We start from the raw sequence: 24,751 nt of genomic DNA, 5'->3' as shown, positions 1-24,751 counted from the left end.
CGTGGGGGGGAAAATGTGTGCTTGTGCTTGTGACTGCTCAGTCGTGTCCGACTCTGTGACCCCATGGACTGTAGCCCGCCAGGTTCCGTTGCCTGTGGGATTTTCCAGGTGGGAATACTGGAGTGGGAAGAAAATATACACAACCCGATTTTTATGTCATAGTAAAACATGCTGGAGAGAGGAAGTGAAGAAGCAATCGATTTCTGTGGTGAACACAGCAACAAACGCTGGAAGTCTTCTAACGTGATGCCGAACGTATTACCCCATTCTGATACTGTCCTGTTGCCCACTAGTTGCCGTCTCCACACATTCATCTACCTCAAGAATCAAAGGGACCAAATGTCTGCAAAGTTTTTTGGACATGTCTGTCATGGTTTAATTTCAGTGATAACTTTCTTCCATACATTTGTTTGTTTGTTTTACAAATCAGAAAGGTGAACTTGGCTCATAGAGTCTACTCGGTGAGCTCAAAGATACCTCCAGAGAGTGAAATTTATAGTGTGACCCCACGGACTGTAGCTCGCCAGGCTCCTCTGTCCATGAGATTCTCCAGGCAAGGATGCGGTAATGGGTTGCCATTTCCTTTTAAAGGGGATCTTCTTGACCCAGGGATTGAACTTCTTGCATTGCAGCCAGATTCTTTACCATCTGAGCCACCAGAGAAGCCCTATTTTATTCATAAAAGTGAAAGTCACTCAGTTGTGTCTCACTCTTTGTGACCCCCACGGGCTATACAGACCATGGAATTCTCCAGGCCAGAATACTGGAGTGGGTAGCCTATCTCTTCTCCAACGGATCTTCCAGATATAGGAAGCAAACCGGGATCTCCCTCACTGCAGGTGGATTCTTTACCAACTGAGCTATCAAAAGAAGCTAAAGCACCTAACCTCATTTGATTTTGAACATAGACTTTTAACATTTCTTTGGTCCAGGTCTGTGACATCCCTGTGGAGAAAGAAACTCAGACAATAGAATAAGTGGGAACATCTGGATTAGAATAAGGGCTAAATCCCCGGAGCCTGCAGCAAAGGAGTGAATGGAGAGCCAGATTTTTTAAAATGTTGAATTTTAAGCCAGATTTTTCACCAACATTCTTTTTTAAGAAAATTATTTTTTATTAAAGGATAATTGTTTTACGGAATTTTGTTGTTTTCTGTCAAACCTCAGCAAGAATCAGCCATAGGTATACGTATGTCCTCTTTCACTAACATTCTCTGTTGATTTTTAAGTGCTAGCCAAATGAAAATAAGCAGAAGAGCGATGGGGGACAAAGGGTCCCAGGCCTTGACGCATGCCTTTTGTTCTTGGTGTGTGGGCAGTAGAGACCGTGGAACGGGGTACAGGGCTGAGAAGACAACGAGCAGCCTCATTCAGTTGCTCTGGTGTGTGGAGTCCTTCCCAGGCGGCTGGGCTCCTGGGTTTTCAGCGCTCTTCCTATCTTTGAGACCAGCTCACAGTTTTAAGTGTTGAAGCGGCCAGGAAGGAGCACATTCAAACCTTCCTTGAATGCTGAGAATGAAGTCCATTTATCCTGGTCTGGAAGGAGCCTGGCAACAGCAGTGTGGCCAGAGGGATAAACAAGGAGCAGGGACAACCCCTAAGGCTTCAGGTATCTCTCTCACCTTTGCCCAACAATATTTTGACAACACTCCCAAGAGATTTGTAACCTAAGTCTGTTTACACACAGAACACTTGAAGTCTACCTTGTAGGGGAAGAAAAGTCATTTCCCCACTACCCTCCTAGGTTCTTCAGTTGGGGTCCTGTCATTAGACTAACAAAAGACAATTTGGGCGTATACAGCATAATAAAAGAATAATAAAGTTTTAGTGAAATGACCCTACAAAAGGAAGAAGACTTTCCAGGATTGGCAAATTGTAGGGAACTAAGTATATGGGAGCAGAGAAGGCAATGGCAACCCATTCGAGTGTTCTTGCCTGGAGAATCCCAGAGACAGGAGTCTAGTGGGCTGCCGTCTATGGGGTCGCACAGAGTCTGACGTGGCTGAAGCGACTTAGCAGCAGCAAGTATATGGGAGAAACTAATGGGACATGAATGTTAGGTTTGTTATATAGATTTTTTCTTGTACCGTCTCTGGGCTAAAGGCTAGAGTTGTCTCTGGTGATTAACTTCTGTCCTTTCTGGTAAAGGTGGAGGGGCGCCTTAATAAATTTATGTCCTGCTTTTAGGCAAATAGGGAAAGGGCAGAGGGGTTTTCTTCAGCCTCTTTTACTCATTCTCTTAAGCTTGAAATAATCAATATGCCAAAGTGGCATATTGTGGGATGGCATATTCTGCTACCCATCAATATCTATTTTTGGAGGGGAGTTGTTGATGTTCAGTTGCTCAGTCATGTCTCACTCTTTGCAATGCCATCAACTGCAGCATGTCAGGCCTCCCTGTCCTTCACTATCTCCTGGAGTTTGCTCAAACTTATGTCCATTAAGTTGATAATGCCATCCAACCATCTCATCCTCTGCCCTTTCTCTTCCAGCCTTCAATCTTTCCCATCATCAGGGTCTTTTCCAATGAGTCAACTCTTTGCGTAGATGGCCAAAGTATTGGTGCTTTAGCTTCAGCATCAATCCTTCCAACGAATATTCAAGGTTGATTTTCTTTAGGATTAACTGGTTTGGTCTCCCTGCTGTCCAAGGGACTCTCAAGAGTCTTTTAGAACACTACAATTCAAAAGCATCAATTCTTCAGGGCTCAGCTTTCTTTACAGTCCAACTCTGACATCCATACATGACTACTGGAAAAACCATAGCTTTGACTATATGAACCTTTGTCAGCAAAGTTCATGGTTGCAGTCACCATCTGGAGTGATTTTGAAGCGCAAGTAAATAAAGTCTGTCACTTTCCATTTTTTCCGCACCTATTTGCCATGAAGTCATGGAACTGGATACCATGATCTTAGTTTTTTGAATGTTGAGCCAGCTTTTTCACTCTCCTCTTTCACCTTCATTAACAGGCTCTTCAGTTCCTCTTCACTTTCTGCCATTAGAGTGGTGTCATCTGCATCTCCAAGAAACACAGGTTAAAATTTTTAAAGATGTCCATGCTGAAAAGGGATGTCACTGTTGGCAGAAACATCACACATTTTTTTACAAAGGTGTGAGAAAGATGAGCACTCTTTAGAGTTTGAGATAAGCAGATTTAGGTGAAAAACAGCCTTATGTTTTCCCTCATGGAGCTTTTACACATTTAGGAATCATAGGAGAGCTGATGCAGCTGAAATTTTTCCCTGCTGCTGCTGCTGCTAAGTCGCTTCAGTCGTGTCCAACTCTGTGCAACCCCATAGAGGGCAGCCCACCAGGCTCCGCCATCCTTGGGATTCTCCAGGCAAGAACACGAGTGGGCTGCCACTGCCTACTCCAGAAGTTGTTCCCTACGGAGCAGCAATCTGGTTGGAGGGCAGGACCTGAAGCTGTAGGTACCTGCTGCTGCTGCTAAGTCGCTTCAGTCGTGTCTGACTCTGTGTGACCCCATAGACGGCAGCCCACCAGGCTCCCCCGTCCCTGGGATTCTCCAGGCAAGAACACTGGAGTGGGTTGCCATTTCCTTCTCCAATGCATGAAAGTGAAAAGTGAAAGTGAAGTTGCTCTGTCGTGTCCGACTCTTAGCGACCCCATGGACTGCAGCCCACCAGGCTCTCCTGTCCCTGGGATTCTCCAGGCAAGAGTACTGGAGTGGGGTGCCATTGCCTTTTCTAGTGCTTTACCTGATGATAGTTGGCCTGGAATCCTCAGTGCCAGGCATTGTTCTAAAACCATTGAATGCACTAGCTCATTTAATCCTCACATCTAAAAGGAAGGTACTCTACCATTCATATTTGCAGATGAGGAATTGAGGCAGGTGCCTCGCCGAATGTCATATAGGGGTAAGTAGTGGAGCCAGAATGCAGACCCAGACGGACAGACTCCAGAGCCCAAATTCTAAAGACTCACTATTCTGCCTCTACCAAGGTTATAGAAATGTAATTATCTATATGGAAAAGAGCTACTGGAAAGTTTCCCTAAACCACACCAGCACTGTCACTCTGTACACAACTCCAGAGGCTTTTTGGAAAATTCGAGAATATGAGATGCCTTGTTGGGAGACACTGCAGGCCAGAGGTGCTGCTCTTGTGGAATTCAATGTAAGCAATACCAGGAGGATGCAACCTGGGGCTCTTGCCTGTAGCTCCCTGTGGTGCCTGCAGAATCCAGGCTTGGATCTGAGGTCTATTTCAAGAAAGCATTTCTTATGGATGCAGGTCAAATTTCCCTATATACTGAAAACTTTTTTAGTCCTAGGCCTTGATCATGTAGAAGAGAGAAGGAAAAGGAGAAAAGAAGAAATTAGAATGAGGGGAAAGAAGTTGGCTAGTGTGGGAAGCAGGTGATGACAACCTCTAGCCTTCAACGTTAGAACAAAGCCTAAGGTCCAGGTGGTCTAAAGATTGCCCTCTGCTACTGTCTGAATGTTTGAGTTCCACCCAAATTCATATGCTGAAATTCTAACCTTCAAAGGTGATGGTATTAGGAGGTGGAGTCTTTAGCAGAGTTTGTCATGAGGGTGGGGCCTTCATTAATGGGATTGGTGCACTTAGAAAAGAAGCTCCACAACACTCCCTAGCTCCTTCCACCAGGGAGGATACCAGGAGAAGTCTGTAATTTGGAACAGAGCCCTCATCCAACCATAGCGGCGTCCTAATCTCAGACTTCCAGCCTTCAAAACTGAAGAAATAAATCAGCATTGTTCATAAGCTACCCAGTCAACAGTATTTTGTTATAGTGGCCTAAATGAACCAAGGGATCCTCTAATATTTTAAAATGGATGAAAGGACAAGACAGCAGGTATACTTGTGAAATAAAGCTGGTAAAAGGGTTAAGCCTGTCAACTACAAATTGGCACTTGCCAAGGGCATTTGCCAGCAACTGAACACCAACAAGAAGGGCGTGTTTGCATTCTAGCCATGCTATTACAGCTGCTGACCTTCAACACTCCCTGAAGGGAATTCAGGGTGGAGAGTGAGTCTCTGTGTTCCAGGAAAACTGGTGGAACAGGTCTTTAGATAGATATTTTCAGGAGCTGATTTCATGATCCCAGTCCTTGCATCTCCTCATATCTAGAAAAGCACTCAGTCCCTTCATGGCCACATCAGCTCCTCCTGACTAGCAGAAAATCCTGTGGAGAAAGCACTTGACTGCATTGAAATCCCCCTTCTCCAAAATCGTACATATTGACCTCCCCCCACTACTTCTTTGGAGCAGCCTCTCAGAGCTATTTGAGGTGCTGTCTCCCAGGCTGCCCCAAATAATACTTAACTTGCAACTCTCACTTTATGCATATTTTTAATTGGCTAGCCCCATGTCTGTTAAATTTTACTTGGGGCAAAATGAGGACTGCAGCCCAGGAGACAGCAACTCAGATAGCTCTGAGAAACTGTTCCAAAGAGGAAGGTGATATATGAGATTTTGGTGAAGGGGAAATACTTGCAATCAAGCACATATTTTTTCCCATAATGTTTCTACTAGATTTGTGAAGCTTTTGCTAGTCAAGAGGAACAGTCATCACCCTGAAAGATTTTAGTGCTTTTCTAGATATGAAGAGATACAAGAATTGCGCTCATTAAATCAGCTCGTGAAATAGCTAACTATCTGAACAACTGTCCTGCCAGTTTTTTCCCAAATAGAGTCTCATTTTTGCTATCCGCCCTGAACTCCTTTCAGGGGGTGTTGAAAGTCAGAAGTTGCAGCAGTACATGATTTAATCCTTGTAGAGGTAGATGGCAAGCACCCATGGCGAGTGCCAGTTTGTGGTTGACAGAGGTAGGGAAATGTACCAAGGCACAAATAGTCCTGAAGAAAAGGTACAGTACCTTTCCTGCAGCTAGACATGCTACCACTAGGTGGCGCTAGACCTTTCTGTCATGGCTAGTCTCAACGTGATGCTATGTTAAAGGCATGATTTCCTGGACATAGAGTTAAATATGAGGAATTAAAAATGGCTAAATTCCCTTATCAGATTGGCAAAATTTTAAAATCTTGTACAGGGGAAGAAAAAGAATTTTGCATCCACCCTTCTAAGTTCTTGGTTGAGGAACTGCCCCTTTTTCCCCTTCCGCCCAACCCCCCCCCCCCCCCGCCCCCCACCCCCCACACACCCTGTAATTTCTCTTCGAAAGGTTGACTTCTACTTGGTTTTCAGAACATTTCCTATGTTTTTATTTATTTATTTATCTGTTTGCTCCTTTTAAAAAGTAATCAGCTCAAGATAATCCTTATGTCAACGTCAGTTCAGTTCAGTTCACTTCAGTCACTCAGTCGTGTCCGACTCTTTGCGACCCCATGAATCGCAGCACGCCAGGCCTCCCTGTCCATCACCATCTCCCGGAGTTCACCCAAACTCATGTGCATCGAGTCCGTGATGCCATCCAGCCATCTCATCCTCTGTCGTCCCCTTCTCCTCCTGCCCCCAATCTCTCCCAGCATCAAAGTGTTTTCCAATGAGTCAACTCTTCGCATGAGGTGTCCAAAGTACTGGAGCTTCAGCTTTAGCATCATTCCTTCCAAAGAAATCCCAGGGCTGATCTCCTTCAGAATGGACTGGTTGGATCTCCTTGCAGTTCAAGGGACCCTCAAGAGTCCTCTCCAACACCACAGTTCAAACTTATCAATTCTTTGGCGCTCAGCCTTCTTCACAATCCAACTCTCACATCCATACATGACCACAGGAAAAACCATAGACTTGACTAGACGGACCTTAGTCAGCAAAGTAATGTCTCTGCTCTTGAATATGCTCTCTAGGTTGGTCATAGCTTTTCTTCCAAGGAGTAAGCGTCTTTTAATTTCATGGCTGCAGTCACCATCTGCAGTGATTTTGGAGCCCCCCAAAATAAAGTCTGACACTGTTTCCACTGTTTCCCCATCTATTTCCCATGAAGTGATGGGACCAGATGCCATGATCTTCGTTTTCTGAATGTTGAGCTTTAAGCCAACTTTTTCGCTCTCCTCTTTCACTTGTAGGGGAGCAGAATTTGCCACTGTACAATGTCTCTTTGGCATGCTTAGTTGCTCAGTCGTGTCCGACTCTTTGTGACCCCGTGGACTTTAGCCCACCAGGCTCCTCTGTCCATGGGGATTCTCCAGGCAAGAAGGCTGCAGTGAGTAGCCTGTCCCTTCTCCAGGGGATCTTCCAGACCCAGGAATCAAGCTGGGGTCTCTTGCATTGCAGGCAGACTCTTTACCAGCTGAGCTACCAGGGAAGCCCCTCTCATTGGCATATTCATTGTTTTAAGCTGGTTATTCTCTGAGAAATAGCAGACATGGTGAAGTGCGCTTTGTGACCCCATGGACTCTACAGTCCATGGAATTCTCCAGGCCAGAATACTGGAGTGGGTAGCCTTTCCCTTCTTCAGGGAATTGTCCCAACCCAGGGATCAAATCCAAGTCTCCCATATTGCAGGCAGATTCTTTACCAGCGAAAGAAAAGCCCAAGAATACTGGAGTGGGTAGTCTATCCCTTCTCCGACTGGGGCTCTGTGAACCAAGTGGGAGTTGCCCTCCTGTAAGAAATGATTACATGCGTGAGGGAAATCTCCATTTGGAAGGGTGTGCTTTCTCTGTCCCTCTAAGAGGAAGATGACCAAATCTCTGGAAACTTATCAACAGAGAAGGCGATGACCTAAATCCGCATCACAATTACCCTTCTTTACTGTGCTTTTCCTGGTAACATCTCATAATGCACTGCCCCCATTCTCAACATTCTCTTTTGTCTTTAGCTGAGGATGATATTTAAGGTGAAGAGTTTGGCCGTTTTGTTGAGTTACTCAGTTTCCTGAGTCAGTTACCCAGTTTCCTGAATCTCTCCCCTGGATACATGTTATTATTTAAATTTGCTTTTCTCGTGTTAATCTGGTTCATGTCAATTTATTTCTTAAACTAGCCAGAAAAAGCTAAAAGGGGAGAGGAAAATTTCTTCCTCCTCAATACCAAAAGGGCACATGTTCGGGTGGCATATTCTCCTCCCCTTCACTTGATAATACACTTGATCATCAAGGGTGGGGGAAACAAACACATATTTTGCTGATGTGAATATAAAAGGGGGGCAATTTGTTGTAGACTGCAAATTGGCACTTGCCAAGGGCTTTTGCCAGCAACTGAGCAACAACAACAACAAGGAGGGCATTTGCCATCTGCTTCTGTGAAGACAGAATCCTGTGCTGCTGCAGCTGTTGACCTTCAACACTCCCGGAGGCAGTTCAGGGTGGAGAATAAGAGGCACTTTGCGCTCCAGGGAAACTGGTGGAACAGGTCTTTAGATAGATATTTTCAGGAAATGATTTCATGATCTCAGTCCTTGCATCTCATTTCTAGAAAAGCACTAAATCCCTTCATGATGACATCAGCTCCTTGTGACTAGTAGAAAACCTTTTGTAAGATAAGTGCTTGATTGTTTTGAACGCCCCCTTCCCGTAAATCATATATACTGGCTTTCCTTCACTGTCTCTTTGGAGCCGTTTCTCAGCTATCTGAGGTGCTGTCTCCTGAGTTGCAGTCCTTATTTTGCCCCAAATCAAAATCAACTCTAATTCTCACGCTGTGCATGTTTTTTTAGTTGACATTGTCAATATCATAATAAAACTACAGATACATTTAAAATATGACCTGGCCAACATGTTCTCAAACAAAGCTTGTCTGCTCACCTGCCATGCAGCAAAGCCAGTCTACTGATAACACGGTGTGGTGAAGGAAAGGACAGCATTTATTGATGTTTCAGAAATCTTTTTTGGGGGGCCATACCAAGTGGCTTGCAGGATCCTAATTCCCCAGCCAGGGAATCTAATCTGTGCCCTGTGCAGTGGAAGTGCAGAGTCCTAACCACTGAACCGCTAGAAAATTCCTGATGTTTCAGGAATCTTAATCATCAGCCTTCCGGTTCCAGCCAGTCTGGGGTCTATGGACTTGTGGTCAGCATGAAGTCATAGCTCTCCACCTGAGTAGGGGTCTTAGTTTCTGCAAAACAACTCAAATATATGCATCAGATGATTTATAATCTGTGTTCCATGAGGAGAAACTACAGCTCTGTTTTATGGCTGAAATACTGTTAAGCCATCATTACTTTTCTTGCTTGATTGCTTTTCTTGTTTTTGTGCATGCCCTCACTTCCCTAATTAGTAACTGCTTAAGTCTGCTCTTTGGAACTCAGAGAAGGCTTAGGAGACTAAAACTTTTTTCTCCAAATAAGCGAGGGACATGGAGCAGCTTTTGTACCAGGGAAGTGCTTGCAGGTTCCTGCTCATTTTTAATGCCCCTCCCCTTTTCTCTGATAGTTCTCAACTCTGACAGAACAAGGATGGGGCAAGAAAGTGAAGATGACAGTTTGATCCCTGGTAGAGGAAGTAAGATCATGCTTGCTGCTCATCACAACCAAAAAATCTGGAAAAAAAAAAAGGGTCAATAAGCTATGGTGTATTCACACAATGAAATACTATGCAAATGTTAGCTGAAAAACGCAGTGTAGAAGTTGTGAGTTGGGCTTTCCTGGTGGTACAGTGGCTGGGAATCTGCCTGCCAATTGCCGGGGACACGGGTTGGATCCATGGTCCAGGAAGGTTCCACATGCTTTGGGGCAGCTAAGTCTCTGTGCCACAACTGCTGGAGCCCACATGCTCTAGAACCCTCGAGCCCGAGAGCTGCAACAACATAAACCTGTGTGCCCAGAGTCTGTGCTCTGCAACTAGACACCACCGTAGTAAGAAGCCTGCACACTGCAACAAAGAGAGAGCTCGCATGGAGCAAAGAAGACCTGGTGCAAAAATAAATACATACATAAATAGGTAATTAAAAAAAGAAATTGGGAATTAAGTTTTATTTGGGAACCTTATACAGCACAACGGAGAAGGCAATGGCACCCCACTCCAGTACTCTTGCCTGGAAAATCCCATGGATGGAGGAGCCTGGAAGGCTGTAGTCCATGGGGTCGCTGAGGGTTGGACACGACTGAGCAACTTCACTTTCACTTTTCACTTTCATGCATTGGAGAAGGAAATGGCAACCCACTCCAGTGTTCTTGCCTGGAGAATCCCAGGGACGGGGGAGCCTGGTGGGCTGCCGTCTATGGGGTCGCACACAGTCGGACACGACTGAAGTGACTTAGCTGTAGCTATACAGCACAAGAGAACATCTCAGATAGCGCTGAAGAACTTCTCTAAACAGGTAAGGGAGGAGCTGGGATATATATGAACTTTTTCTTTTTCTAGGAAGATCATGTAGTCAAACATCAAAATGTTACTGCTAATCACAAAGAACAGACATCTCAAGTTAAAGGTTTTAGTGCTTCTGTGTTGATGAGAAGATGCAAGAATCTGGAGTCCTTTGAAAATTTTCCTTAGATATGGATCCTAGCCATCTAGTGCCAAAACACAGAATGTTTCCTGCTTTTTTTCGACCCTGAATATCTGAATATCCTTTCAGTGGAAGACAGCAGTGGCTAGTGGCTTGATCCTTGTGGAACTGGAATGGCAGGCAACATTTTTTTCTTTACACAATTATTAAAAAAAGAGAAAGATTTCTATAACTCAGTTTGAATACATAGTTTTATATATTTAACATATATGATATATCTAAAATATCTATACATTTTAATAAAATTCTTCAAAGACTGAATTTTTAAAATTTGAAAATTATTATTTTTTTACTTTGGGTACACTAGGTCCTTGCTATGGCATGTGGGCTCTCCAGTTGGGGTTCACAGGCCTAGGTGCCCCATGAGTTGTGAATTCTTAGTTCCCTGACCAAGGATTGAATCCACATCCCCTGCACTGGATGGAGAAGGCAATGGCAACCCACTCCAGTACTCTTGCCTGGAAAATCCCATGAGCGGAGGAGCCTGGTAGGCTGCAGTCCATGGGGTCGCGAAGATTTGGACATGACTGAGCAACTTCACTTTCACTTTTCACTTTCATGCATTGGAGAAGGAAATGGCAACCCACTCCAGTGTTCTTGCCTGGAGAATCCCAGGGACGGGGGAGCCTGGTGGGCTGCCGTCTATGGGGTCGCACACAGTCGGACACGACTGATGTGACTTAGCAGCAGCAGCAGCAGCAGCCCCTGCATTGAAGATGCATTCTTAACCCCTGAACCACCAGGGAAATCCCCGGGATATGTTTTTTAAATGAAGAAAAAGCAAGGCTTCCTTTTTGGTAAAAAGTGATGAGAAATAAGATAGCATATCATGTTTATTTTTGCAGAAACAAACACAGAAAGAAAAATAGCTAATGAAATTGTTCATTATTGAAACAATTGGTGGGTAACACAAAGGTGAAAGAGAAAGATGATGGAGTGTGGCTCTGAGTATACCACTTTCTATTGTTTTGAATTTTGGAATTATAACTATGTTTTGCATATTTTAAAAAGTCAACAAGAAAAAAATTTGAATTTCATGGGAGAACTTGCCAAAGAGACTGCCATAACAGTACAAAGGAATTGGGAGTTGATTATGCTTGAGCTATGACAGCATTGAAATAGTACTAAAAAGACATATAGAAAAGACAGCATGTCAGGGTTGCACATTTTAAGAGAAGATACTTACACGGCCTGTTGAATGTGCTGGGTGAGAAGCAAACTTAAAAACCACTATGTGATTTTCCATGATGTCTGGCTCTAGGTGGGTGATCACACCATTATGGTTATCTGGGTTATGTTGATCTTTTTCGTATAGTTCTTCTGTGTATTCTTGCCACCTCTTCTTAATGTCTTCTGCTTCTGTTAGGTCAATAACATTTCTGTACTTTATTGTACCCATCTTTCCCTTGGTATCTCTAATTTTCTTGAAGAGATCTCTAGTCTTTCCCATTCTATTGTTTTCCTCTATTTCTTTGCATTGATCACTGAGGAAGGCTTTCTTGTCTCTTCTTGCTATTCTTTGGAACTCTGCATTCAAATGGGTATATCTTTCCTTTTCTCCTTTGCCTTTCCTTCTCTTCTTTTCTCAGCTTTTGTAAGCCCTTCTCAGTCAACCATTTTGCCTTTTTGCATGTCTTTTTCTTGGGGATGGTCTTGATCAGTGCCTCCTGCACAATGTCACAAACTTCTGTCCATAGTTCTTCAGGCACTCTATCAGATCTAATCCCTTGAATCTGTTTGTCACTTCTACTGTATAATCGTAAGGGATTTGATTTAGGTCATACCTGAATGGTCTAGTGTTTTTTCCTACTTTCTTCAATTTAAGTCTGAATTTTGCAATAAGAAGTTCATGATCTGAACCATAGTTAGCTCCCAACCATGTTTTTGCTGACTGTAAAGAGCTTCTCCATCTTTGGCTGCAAAGAATATAATCAATCTGATTTCAGTGTTGACCATCTGGTGATGTCCATGTGTAGAGTCTTCTCTTGTGTTGTTGGAAGAGGGTGTTTGCTATGACCAGTGCATTTTCTTGGCAAAACTCTTAGTCTTTGCCCTGCTTCATTCTGCATTCCAAGGCCAAATTTGTCTGTTACTCCAGGTGTTTCTTGACTTCCTATTTTTGCATTCCAGTCCCCTATAATGAAAAGGTCTTGTAGGTCTTCATAGAACTGTTCAACTTCAGCTTCTTCAGTATTACTGGTTGGGGCATAGACTTGGATTATGGTGATATAAACCCTGCATAAACCCTAGTCTTGACAGACCCTACCTGGTGTAAAAACACTCATCAAATTTTCTGGGGTGAGACACATGGAACAACAGACTGGTTCCAAATAGGAAAAGAAGTATGTCAAGGCTGTATATTGTCACCGTGCTTATTTAACTTCTATGCAGAGCACATCATGACAAATGCTGGACTGGAAGAAACACAAGCTGGAATCAAGATTGCCGGGAGAAATATCAATAACCTCAGATGTGCAGATGACACCAGCCTTATGGCAGAAAGTGAAGAGGAGATAAAAAGCCTCTTGATGAAAGTGAAAGAGGAGAGTGAAAAAGTTGGCTTAAAGCTCAACATTCAGAAAATGAAGATCATGGCATCTGGTCCCATCACTTCATGAGAAATAGATGGGGAAACAGTGGAAACAGTGTCAGACTTTATTGTTTTGGGCTCCAAAATCACTGCAGATGGTGACTGCAGCCATGAAATTAAAAGACGCTTACTCCTTGGAAGAAAAGTTATGACCAACCTAGATAGTATATTCAAAAGCAGAGACATTATTTTGCCAACTAAGGTCCGTCTAGTCAAGGCTATGGTTTTTCCTGTGGTCATGTATGGATGTGAGAGTTGGACTGTGAAGAAGGCTGAGCGCCGAAGAATTGATGCGTTTAAACTGTGGTGTTGGAGAAGACTCTTGAGAGTCCCTTGGACTGCAAGGAGATCCAACCAGTCCATTCTGAAGATCAACCCTGGGATTTCTTTGGAAAGAATGATGCTAAAGCTGAAGCTCCAGTACTTTGGCCACCTCATGCTAGAGTTGACTCATTGGAAAAGACTCTGCTGCTGGGAGAGATTGGGGGTAGGAGGAGAAGGGGACAACCCAGTATGAGATGGCTGGATGGCGTCATGGACTCGATGGACGTGAGTCTGAGTGAACTCCAGGAGATGGTGATGGACAGGGAGGCCTGGCGTGCTGCGATTCATGGGGTCGCAAAGAGTCGGACACGACTGAGCGACTGAACTGAACTAAACTGAGACACATAGGTTTTCAAGGCAGAAGCCTGGTGTGTCTCCCTTTGCCTGGCAAAGCAAGAAAGCTGTTCGTTTCTACTTCAGTCTCCAGGATGTGATTCAGCACTGGAGTATAGAGAAGTCGATTTTTTGGTAACATTCCCCTTTTGTTTTCGTATTCTCACCCTTTCCTGATTACCAACCATTTGAATCAGCCCTTTGGGACTCAGGGATGGTCTAGGAGGCTGAATGAATCCTGTTTCCTACAAACATGAAATGGGAGACAGAGAAAGGAAATGTACTCAGAAGAGCCCCCTGGGATTCTGTTCCCTTCGCTGGAATCTGGTAACCTGGAAAGGTGCAGACAACACAAAGTTTGATGCCCATTTCCCGCTCTGGGGACCTGGGAGTGATGCTAGGGCTAAGCTGATCCCCCAAAGATAAGTATCTGCATGTAAAGTCCTTGAGGGTGGATTCAGGGAATTCTTTAGCCTCCTCCAGGGCCACCTCTTGTGGAGCCTTACCTTGTCCCTTAACTTGTCTCAGCTTAAAAAAATGGACAACTTGAGTGCTGTGAGTTAAGTTTTATTGGGGGCAAAATGAGGACTGCAGCCCAGGAGTTAGCACTTCACTTCAGATAGCTCTGAGAAACTGGTTCAAAGAAGCGGGGGGCGGCGGGGGGCGGTGGGGGGGGGTGGGGAAGGTCATTATATATGTAATTTTGGCAAAGGGGGAATACATGCAATCAAGCACACATTCTCTAGAAGGTTTCTGCTAGTCTCCTGAAGCTTTTGCTAGTCCTGAGGAACAGTCGTCACCATAAAGAACTTTAGTGATTTTCTAGATATGAGGAGATACAAGAATTGGGCACATAAAACCAGGGCCTAAAAATATCTAAATATATGAAGACCTCTCCTGCCAGTTCCCCCACTCCATCCCTCCCCCTCAGCGAAAAGGGCTCATTTCTGCTCTCCACCTTAAACTTGTTTCAGTAGGTGTTGAAAGTCAGCAGCTGCAGCAGCACATGATTTAATCCTTGTAGAGGGAGATGGCAAGTGCCGATTTGTAGTTAACACTTGTTTCCAAAGAGGAAACCAGTCCCCAGCTGGAGATAAATGAACGTCAAACTTTGGGAGGTAGTTGAGCCCTGCATTGCTGTGGATAAGGCAAAGGGGGCCATCTAGTGGCTGCCTATCCCTTTGTTTTGTTATTCTTGGGGTGCCGATGACTGTCATCTTGGAGGAAACTGTTGAGCAGGTTGTGAGGTTGTGCGGATCCTAGGAAAGTTCCTGACTTTGCGGGAATAGAGAAATCTGGCCGCAGGTGTTTTCAAATGCGGACAGGATCTGTGCAGTGGCTGTAGGAAAGGGCTGCAGAGGCAGTGGGCTGCACACTGGGGCATCCAGCATCTCCTGGGCTTCCGGAAAAGACGCAGGTGGGGGCTGAGTGCAAGTGCATGACTGTTACTCACTCCTCCAGTAACCTCCATGGAGTTGCAAAAGAGTGGGACAGGACTTAGAGACTAAAGAACAACAAAACAGTCACCTAGTTTTCCAACAAGATGTAACTTGATTTCCTCCAGTGTTTGACACTTGACCCCACCCTCAGCCCCACCTCCCATTTGTGGAGAGCAAATCCCAGCCAGACTGGTTTTGAACTTTTGTGATGGGGTTGAGCTGGAATGTCAGGGAGAGGCAAGGGTGAGACTTTAACAGCAGCGTTTACTAAATCTGCATTACAAAGAGTCAGGGTCCCTAAGCAGACCTGGGAACTATGGGTGTAAAGCAGTATTTTGTGGGTTGTGAGTGGGATGGGAGAAGGGGAATTGCGAAAAGAGTTGTTGTTTAGTTGCTCAGTCATGTCCAACTCTTTGCAACCCCATGGACTGCAGCACGCCAGGCTTCCCTGTCCTTCACCATTTCCCAGAGCTGCTCAGACTCATGTCCATTGAGTTGGTGAGGCCACCTAATTGTCTTGTCCTCTGTTGTCCCCTTCTCTTCTTGCTTTCTACCTTTCTCAGCATCAGGTCTTTTCCAGGGTCTTTTCTGTGAAAAGTTATTAAGTAAGACCAAGGATTTATCCTTTTTCAGTGTCCTTTGGGGGGCCATGTAAATTATTTTGTATTGAAGGGGAGCAGAATTTCTCACCGCAAAACATGCCTCTTCAGCCTGAGGGTTATTTCAAGGTTCATTTCAGTTCAGTTCAGTTCAGTCGCTCAGTCATGTCCGACTCTTTGCGACCCCAAGTATCGCAGCACGCCAGGCCTCCCTGTCCATCACCATCTCCCGGAGTTCACTCAGACTCACGTCCATGGAGTCCGTGATGCCATCCAGCCATCTCATCCTCGGTCGTCCCCTTCTCCTCCTGCCCCCAATCCTTCCCAGAATCAGAGTCTTTTCCAGTGAGTCAACTCTTCGCATGAGGTGGCCAAAGTACTGGAGTTTCAGCTTTAGCATCATTCCTTCCAAAGAAATCCTAGGGCTGATCTCCTTCAGAATGGACTGGTTGGATCTCCTTGCAGTCCAAGGGACTCTCAAGAGTCTTCTCCAACACCACAGTTCAAATGCATCAATTCTTCGGCACTCTGCCTTCTTCACAGTCCAACTCTCACATCCATACGTGACCACAGGAAAAACCATAGCCTTGACTAGACGGACCTTAGTTGGCAAAGTAATGTCTCTGCTTTTGAATATACTATCTAGGTTGGTCATAATTTTTCTTCCAAGGATTAAGCGTCTTTTAATTTCATGGCTGCAGTCACCATCTGCAGTGATTTTGGAGCCCAAAACAATAAAGTCTGACACTGTTTCCACTGTTTCCCCATCTATTTGCCATGAAGTGATGGGACCAGATGCCATGATCTTCATTTTCTGAATGTTGAGCTTTAAGCCAACTTTTTCACTCTCCCCTTTCACTTTCATCAAGAGGCTTTTTAGTTCCTCTTCACTTTCTGCCATAAGGCTGGTGTCATCTGCATATCTGAGGTTATTGATATTTCTCCCGGCAATCTTGATTCCAGCTTGTGTTTCCTCCATTCCAGCGTTTCTCATGATGTACTCTGCATATAAGTTAAATAATCAGGGTGACAGTATACAGCCTTGACGTATTCCTTTTCCTATTTGGAACCAGTCTGTTGTTCCATGTCCAGTTCTAACTGTTGCTTCCTGACCTGCATACAGATTTCTCAAGGGGCAGGTTAGGTGGTCTGGTATTCCCATCTCTTTCAGAATTTTCCACAGTTTATTGTGATCCACACAGTCAGAGGCTTTGGCATAGTCAGTAAAGCAGAAATAGATGTTTTTCTGGAACTCTCTTGCTTTTTCCATGATCCAGTGAATGTTAGCAATTTGATCTCTGGCTCCTCTGCCTTTTTTTTTTTTTTTTTCTTTTTTCCCTCTGCCTTTTCTAAAGCCAGCTTGGACATCAGTGAGTTCACGGTTCACGTATTGCTGAAGCCTTGCTTGGAGAATTTTGAGCATTACTTTACTAGCATGTGAGATGAGTGCAATTGTGCGGTAGTTTGAGCATTCTTTGGCGTAGCCTTTCTTTGGAATTTGAATGAAAACTGACCTTTTTCAGTCCTGTGGCCACTGCTGAGTTTTCCAAATTTGCTGGCATATTGAGTGCAGCACTTTCACAGTATTATCTTTCAGGATTTGAAACAGCTCAACTGGAATTCCATCACCTCCACTAGCCTTGTTGGTAGTGGCCCACTTGACTTCATATTCTAAGATGTCTGGCTCTAGGTTAGTGATCACATCATCGTGATTATCTGAGTCATGAAGATCTTTTTTGTACAGTTCTTCCGTGTATTCTTGCCACCCCTTCTTAATATCTTCTGCTTCTATTAGGTTCATACCAGCCAAAGCAAAAACAATACCCAGTTGTGGATGTGACTGGTGATAGAAGCAAGGTCCGATGCTGTAAAGAGCAATATTGCATAGGAACCTGGAATGTCAGGTCCATGAATCAAGGCAAACTGGAAGTGGTCAAACAAGAGATGGCAAGGGTGAACATCGACATTAGGAATCAGTGAACTAAAATGGACTAGAATGGGTGAATTTAACTCAGATGACCATTATATCTACTATTGTGGGCAGGAATCCCTCAGAAGAAATGGAGTAGCGTTCATGGTCAACAAGAGTCCGAAATGCAGTACTTGGATGCAATCTCAAAAACGACAGAATGATCTGTGTTCGTCTTCAAGGCAAACCATTCAATATCACAGTTATCCAAGTCTATGCCCCAACCAGTAATGCTGAAGAAACTGAAGTTGAACGGTTCTATGAAGACATACAAGACCTTCTAGAACTAACACCTAAAATAGATGTCGTTTTCATTATAGGGGACTGGAGTGCAAAAGTAGGAAGTCAAGTAACACCTGGAGTAACAGACAAATTTGGCCTTGGAATGCGGAATGAAGCAGGGCAAAGACTAATAGAGTTTTGCCAAGAAAATGCACTGGTCATAGCAAACACCCTCTTCCAACAACACAAGAGAAGACTCTACACATGGACATCACCAGATGGTCAACACTGAAATCAGATTGATTATATTCTTTGCATCCAAAGATGGAGACGCTCTATACAGTCAACAAAAACAAGACCAGGAGCTGACTGTGGCTCAGATCATGAACTCCTTATTACCAAATTGACTCAAATTGAAGAAAGTAGGGAAAACCGCTAGACCATTCAGGTATGACCTAAATCAAATCCCTTATGATTATACAGTGGAAGTGAGAAATAGATTTAAGGGCCTAGATCTGATAGATAGAGTGCCTGATAAACTATGGAATGAGGTTCGTGACATTGTACAGGAGACAGGGATCAAGATCATCCCCATGGAAAAGAAATGCAAAAAAGCAAAATGGCTGTCTGGGGAGGCCTTACAAATAGCTGTGAAAAGAAGAGAAGCGAAAAGCAAAGGAGAAAAGGATCTGAATAATATAAGCATCTGAATATAAACATCTGAATATAAGCATCTGAATGCGAAGTTCCAAAGAAGAGCAAGAAAAGATAAGAAAGCCTTCTTCAGTGATCAATGCAAAGAAACAGAGGAAAACAACAGAATGGGAAAGACTAGAGATCTCTTCAAGAAAATTAGAGCTACCAAGGGAAAATTTCATGCAAAGGTGGGCTCGATAAAGGACAGAAATGGTATGGACCTATTTCAAGGTAAAGGTAATCAAATCTAACAGATTCTGGAAAGCTCTTTATCTCTCCCTTAACTGCTTAAATTTACTTTGGAAAGGGGGCCTGTACCAGGAAGAGAGCTATTACCTGAGATACCTAAAGAAATTTATTCACCTTTTGTTTTCTAAACACCTCTGCCTTCCTGTGAATATTTTTCTTCCCCTTTGTCTGCATAAAGAAAAACCACACAAGGTGAAATTGCGAATTTAAATTTTGTTTGTTACTGAATGCAAATTTGTGAGCCCAGTGCACAGTCAGGCTGACCTTGGGTGGCCTCAGCCTGCTATGGCTTGGAGTGGGCTCGGGTTCCCAGCCAGAGACAGAGGCTGTGTTGCAGCAGTGTGAGCACCAAATCCTAACCACTAGATCAACGGTCAGGGACAGGGCCTGGTTCTTTCGGTTTGCAGAAAAGAATTCCCACAAATATAGAAAACAGGGAAACAAATAAAATGTTTATTCAGAGGAAAACAGAGTATAGCATGTGTGGATAGACCAATGGGTGAACTCTAGAGAGAGAGAGTGTCTGAACTGCTGAGTTGCACCCTTGTGGTAGTTTGAATTACTTTTATGGGGCATTTCTTCTGAGTTTCCTTTGGCCAATCATTTTAATTTGCCTGGTTCACTATTCATATTTGGTATATCTCAGGATCTCTTATATGTTCGTACACATCTCTTAGCCAAGTTGGATTTTAGCCAAGATGAATAGGTGTATAGGTAGAGAATATCCTTTGACATAACTCCCTCTTTGACCTCAAAGGAGCCTTTTCTGCACATGTGTGGTTGGGGAGGTCTCTTGACTTCAAGAATGAGAAATACGTGTCCTGGATAGGGCCCAGCCTCCTCCCTTAATTGTCCTGCTGCTTTTGTTTTGGAGTTTCAGTCCATAGGGAATGAATCTCCAATTGCTCTACCATGTTGGGAGTCCATCTGCCTCCTGCATCACACCCTCTGAGAAACATAAACCCCCCCAAAATCTTTACTGGGCAGATGACAGGCAAAGGTTTGTTTTCTGTAACTTCTTCAGGCTGACAGGGCCTCATAGACCCTACCTAGCTGCAGTCATGGAGCTCTCACCCTGTCGCATTAAAGAGGTCCCACGGTGATTTCAGTTGCTTTCGCAGGATCTGCTGTGGGGAGTGGCTGGAGTCCCTGCATCACCGTTGTCTTATAGACCAGTGGTCAGTGACAAGGTCCTAGCCTTTTGGCTTTGCAGAAGGGAATTCCCACAGAGGTGGTGTTTATTAGGAGGAAAAAGAGTACAGTGCCTGTGGATGGATACAGGGGCAGGCTCATAGGGAGAGCTGCACCCTGGTGGTAGTTTGAATCACTTTTATGGGGCATTTCTTTCCAGTTTACTTGGACCAATCATCTTGCTTTGTCTGGTAAAGAGGCCATATTTGGCATAGCTCAGGGTCATCCCATGTGTGTGCACGTCTTTTAGCCCAGATGGATTCTAGTAAAGCTTATGGGTAGTTGACATCACTTTCTTTGAGGTTATCCCCCCTCCCTTTTCAACCTCCAAGGAGCCTTTCAGTGCATGTGTAGTTGGGGAGGTCTCCTTAACTTTAGAATGAGGAATGTGGTCTTCCATCTCTTATCTTTACAGGGCCCAGCCTCCTCCATCATCCTGTTTTTATAGAGTTTCTGTTTTATGAAATTTCTGTCCACAGGGGAGAAACTGTTGAGCCTGGGCCCATGTATCTCCTACCTCTAGGGCAAATAAACAAAAATGAGTTTAGTGCACAGAAAGGTTTATTGGAGGTGTCAACTTAAGAAAAAGCACAATATGAGAGTTGTGAGTCAAGTTTTATTTGGGGCAAAACGAGGACTGCAGCCTGGGAGATGACATCTCAGATACCTCTGAGAAACTATTCCCAAGGTGTAGGAGGGAAAAATAGTATATATGTAATTTTGGTAAAGGGGGAATCAATCAAGCACATACTTCCCAGAAGGTTTCTACTAGTCTTGTGAAGCTTTTGCTAGTCATCAGGAAGAGTTGTCACCATGGATTTTAATACTTTTCCAGAGAGGAGACACAAGAATTAGGCTCAAAAAATGGACTTCTGGGGCTTCCCTGGAGGCTCAGTGGCAGAGTCCACCTGCTAGTGCAGGAGACGTGGGTTTGATCCCTCATCTGGGAAGATCCCACATGCCATGGAGCAACTGAGTCTGTACACCGTAACCACTGAGCCTGCGCTCTAGAGTCTGGGACCTGAAACTGCTGAGCCCATGCGCTGCAACTACTGAAGGCCAAGAGCCGTAGAGTCCATGCTCTGCAACGAGAGAGGCCGCTACCAAGAGAAGCTATCACACCACGGCTAGAGAGCAGCTCACTCGCTGCAGCTAGAGAAAACCCTGTGTATCAAGCAGCACAACCAAAAAAAAAAAAAAAAGAAAAGGCTCCTGAAAATATCTAACTATCTGAAGCCCTGTCTTATTAGTTTCTCCCCCCAGGCACAGAATGCCTCATTTTGTTACCGAATCCAAGCTCACTCTGCTCGCCACATGACAGGCCAATTAGCTGAGAGATGAGATGTTGAGGCAAGAAATACGACTTTCTTCAAGAAAGCCAGCTGACTGGGAAGATGGCAGACTAATGTCTAGAAATAACTATTTTATCATGGTCTGGATGCCATTTTCTTTTATAGAATGAGAGAGAGATGGGATGAGGAAGTAAAATAAAAAGGGCCATCAGTGTCGCAAATCATCTCTGGGAATGACCAGTATTAGGGAAGGGATATGTTAATACTTTGTTTCTTGCAGCCATTAACAGGTGGGCAGAGTCAGGTTATATTTCTGTGTGCTGAGCAAAGGCACTTTAATTTAACAGTCCAGCAGAAGGGTGGGGTCCTTTTAGGAAGGCCATTATGTATGCTTATAATAACAAAAACAAAACAAAACAAAAAAATAAAGGTTAAAGTCAAAGAAAGAGATCCAGCATGGAGTCAAGGCTCTTACCTGCAACAATTTCTGCTCTCTACCCTGATCTCCTTTCAGAGGGTGTTGAAAATCAACAGGTGTAGTAGCATATGATTTAATCCTTGTAGAGGCAGATGGCAAGCACCCAATCAACTGCCAATTTGTAGTTGACAAGAGGGCTGAGCAAGAACAAGGGGCTTGTGTTCAAAAACTCCAAACTCCCTGAAGGGTTTCAGCAAAGCATTTTTAAAGGCAAGGGGAGGAAGAGGTGTCCTAGGGTATGTGATCAGCTCCTGCACAATTCTCTGATTGGTTGATGGTGATCAATCCTTGGGCATTAGAAGCAAGCTCCTGCTCATGATCATCAAGTATTAATGGTTAATTTCATCCTTTTGGTGGCAGTTTTATCAGCTGAAAAACTTAGGAAATATGCATTAGATACCATTATCTAGATACTTCAGAGGGGAGAAAAAACAGAATTGTGGGGGAACTGAGAAGGTCCCATATGATCCAGCTTGGTTACATAATCAGGGGCTTACTTAGGACTTTTGCAACTGTACAACTCATATTAAGACTTCAATCTACTGTCTTTTAATTGAGATCACACACCTGGTCTCAGGATTCAGTGAACTCAGATCCTTTTTGTCTTAGTTGCAGAAAAAAGTCTACTGAGAAACAAAATGATAGGTAAAGAATGGATTTATTTAGACAGATATTTCATAGACAGGATGGGGTATGTCTCAAAAAGCAAGAACAAATTTGGTAGAAACACACTTCACTGACATACTGTGAGCTATCTCAGAAGGTAAGAGGGCCCCAAATATGGAGAGGTTAGTTTTTATGGGTAGGGTGATTTCATAGACTAATGAGTGGGAGGATTATTTCAACTATTTTAGAGAAGGGGTGGAGATTTCCAGGAATTAGGCCACTGTTCACTGATTTTTTTTTTTTTTCCACATTGCAGTAAACTTCTTTTAAGGTCTCTGAGAGTTTCAATAGAAACATCGTGGGCAAAATGACAGCTGTCCAGGGTCTGGCTGACAGGACCGCCTCCCGAGGCAGGTGGGCATGCATGTGGGTGCAGCTTGACTTTCTGCCCTGGCACGGGGGTGCCTCCTTCACAGTAGAGACACCTATGTCCGGGGCCCAGGAGGGCGACTGGCAGGGGCCCCGGCGCCATCAGGCCAAGTCCTGATCCATGCTGCAGCCCAGCGCCTTGATGTCATTGCTGATGTCCGAAATCGTGCGGCCCCACTTGTTCCCCTTCGAGGGCGTGGACTGGTCGTCAGAGCTGCGCATGGCCCTGTTCCCTTTGGAGGTGGAGGCGGAGGTGGAGCTCGTGGCCCGGCGGTACCTGCCAAAGCTGTCCATGATGATCCCACGGCCATCCTTCACCCCAATGGTCTCCAAGAAGTTCTCGAAGTGCTGGCTGTCTTTCTCAGGGATGAAGGGCCGCAGACCAAGCAGCAGGAACTTGCGGCTGTCCCCATAGAGTTGTCGCACGTTGATGCAGAACTTGTGCACCGAGGCGCCGTCACAGTACTTGTGCAGCAGCGCTGCAAACTGCTGGATGTCCTGCGACGACAGCTTGGTGCGCAGCGTGAGCATGTAGTCCTGCAGAAGCTCTGCAGCCGTGGTGCTCAGCTCACTCTCGCTGACCGTCTTGGCGTGGGATGCCGTCTGCATGCAGAAGGACAAGGGCGAGACGCCGCCTGCATGTGCACACTCGGGGAAGGAGAAAGTGCTGGCTTCCGTCTCATATGGCTCCTTCATGTCCACCTTTGTGGAAGAGTCATCACTGTGAAGGGATAGGTGGTGGGTGGGTGTCGAGGCCCCATCAAATATGGCTCTGTCTAGGAAGTCAATACTGGACTCCGTGTACACGATCTGGAAGACCTGGCCAAGCAGGCAGCACAGCTCTTCCACGGCGACCTTGCTCTCCGCGGCCAGGATCATCAGGCAGCATGCCTCCACAGGCCCCACTCCACTCTCCGACAGGGAGCCTATGGTGAGGCCTCGGGAACTTTCTGCACACAAACTCTGGCTGGGGGAGATGCTGGGATCCTGGGCTGTCTTCAGGACCACCAGGTGTGAGGCGTCATCTTGCACGTAGGACACGGCGGCAATGTCATGGATGGGGACCCTGAGGATGGTGTCCTCCCCGTCCCTCCCAGCCAGCTTGACGTTGTAGGCAGACAGACTGATCACACCGTCATGCTCCTGGGTCAGGTGTCCGGGGAGCTGGTGGGCTCTCTGCATTGTCTGTGAAATGCGGGATTTCGGTCCTACTGGAAGGATTCAGTTATCCTGGTATGGACGTTAACTGACCTAAATACTTCACCTCCTTCTCGATATAGTCACTCAGCAGTCTGTTGGGCTCGACGTGCTCGGGCAGGGACAGCGCCACAGTGTGCAAAGGGCGCCTCTCTGTCACCTTCTCACGGGCTTTCTTATCTCTACTCTTTTCACCTTTTAGGAATACTCGTTTAAACGGCAACACAATTCCAGGGTGCGCACTTTATATGAAATCCACTCTGGTCTATTGGTTCTCTGGCAGCTCGATGAGTCCTGTCCGTTTGAAATGGGGCCCCTTGTGATGAGTAATCTTCAACTGAAGGACACAGCTGGCTCCTAGAAAACTTTCTGGCCCATAACCGGGGCCAGCTCCTCTGTAGCCCCTGGTCACTCAACCGCCAGGAAGGCCATGTGGAGAGCCTAGGTTTGCGGGAGAGTCACTGACCGGAAGGGGCGGAAAGCCGTGGCTCCTTCGTGCCCCACTTGCGCTTCTTGCCCTTCTTGCCCTCTTCCTCCATGTCTCCGCGAGCGGCCCCCCGCGGCCTGGCCCATCCCGGGAGCGCCGCGCCGCCCGCTGCCGCTACATGCTCGCCCTGGCCCCGTGGCCACCGCCGGTCCTGCGCCACTCGCTCGGCCGCAGTCTCCGCCCTTGGCCGCCAGGGGCCGTCCACGCCCTCTGTTCACTGATTTTTGATGGTTGGCCTTGAAACTGTCATGGTACTGGTGG

The 24,751-nt window shown here is 45.3% G+C and overlaps 1 pseudogene across 1 annotated transcript; it reads right to left on the bottom strand.

Moving 5' to 3' along the window:
* On the bottom strand, positions 22,873 to 24,355 carry LOC102176838 (annotated as a pseudogene). Its single transcript, XR_001917919.1, has one exon. The product of XR_001917919.1 is annotated as a cerebral cavernous malformations protein 2 homolog pseudogene (transcript).

This window comes from Capra hircus, chromosome 3, assembly GCF_001704415.2.
Source record: "Capra hircus breed San Clemente chromosome 3, ASM170441v1, whole genome shotgun sequence".
Taxonomy (NCBI): Eukaryota; Metazoa; Chordata; class Mammalia; order Artiodactyla; family Bovidae; genus Capra; species Capra hircus.
Note: the sequence above shows the minus strand (reverse complement) of the source record. Positions and strands in the feature narration are given on the sequence as shown.